The following is a 1,075-nucleotide window of genomic DNA, read 5'->3' as shown; positions in this document are numbered from 1 at the left end:
AATGGCAAACAAAATACAACAGATTTTTTAATGTTCATAAGCATGATGAGTGGGTTTTCATGTTCATGTGTGAGGTGTGCCTCCCTCAAACCTTGTTATGATTGTTATGTTATGTTATGTCAACACATTGCCTATCTGATGAGAAGTGAAAAAAAACAGTGAAAAGGCAGTTTACAGAATGGGAGAAAACATTTGCAAATCATACATCCAATAAGGACTTCAATAGCAAGGAAACAGTTTTAAAATGGGCAAAGGACCTAAGTAGACATTTCCCAACAGAAGACATTAAATGGCCAAAAGATAAGTGTTGGTGAGGATGTGGAGAAAATGGAACCCTCCCAGGCTCTTGGTGGGAATGTATATTAGTACAGCCATTATGGCAAACAGTACGGAGTTTCCTCGAAAACTAAAAATGGAATTACCATATGATCCAGCAATCTCACTTCTGGGTATATGTATACAGGAAATGAAAATCAGTATTTTGGAGAGATATCTGCACTCCCATGTTCATTGCAGCACTATTCACAATAACCACATTATGGAATCAAGTGTCCATTGACAGATGAATGGATAAAGAAAATGCGGGCCAGGTGCAGTGGCTCACGCCTGTAATCCCAGCACTTTGGGGGGCCAAGGTGGGCGGATCACCTGAGGTCAGGAATTTGAGACCAGCCTGGTCAACACGGTGAAACCCCGTCTCTACTAAAAATACAAAATTAGCCAGGTGTGGTGGTGGGCGCCTGTAATCCCAGCTCCTCTGGAGGCTGAGGCAGGAGAATCGCCTGAATCCAGGAGGCAGAGGTTGCAGTGAGCCAAGATCACACCACTGCACTCCTGCTTGGGCAACAAGGGCGAAACTGTCTCAAAAAAAAGAAAAAGACCTGCTAACACGGTGAAACCCCGTCTCTACTAAAAAGTACAAAAAACTAGCCGGGCGAGGTGGCGGGCGCCTGTAGTCCCAGCTACTCGGGAGGCTGAGGCAGGAGAATGGCGTGAACCCGGGAGGCGGAGCTTGCAGTGAGCTGAGATCCGGCCACTGCACTCCAGCCTGGGTGACAGAGCGAGACTCCGTCTC

The 1,075-nt window shown here is 46.3% G+C and overlaps 1 pseudogene; it reads left to right on the top strand.

Annotated features, from left to right (window-relative positions):
- The first annotated feature begins 22 nt into the window (after window positions 1-22).
- Window positions 23-141, top strand: LOC116273577 (annotated as a pseudogene).
- Window positions 142-1,075: the final 934 nt, after the last annotated feature.

Source organism: Papio anubis, unplaced genomic scaffold (genome assembly GCF_008728515.1).
Source record: "Papio anubis isolate 15944 unplaced genomic scaffold, Panubis1.0 scaffold8988, whole genome shotgun sequence".
NCBI lineage: Eukaryota > Metazoa > Chordata > Mammalia > Primates > Cercopithecidae > Papio > Papio anubis.
The sequence above is the reverse complement of the archived record's forward strand: the minus strand, read 5'-3'. Positions and strand labels throughout refer to the sequence as shown.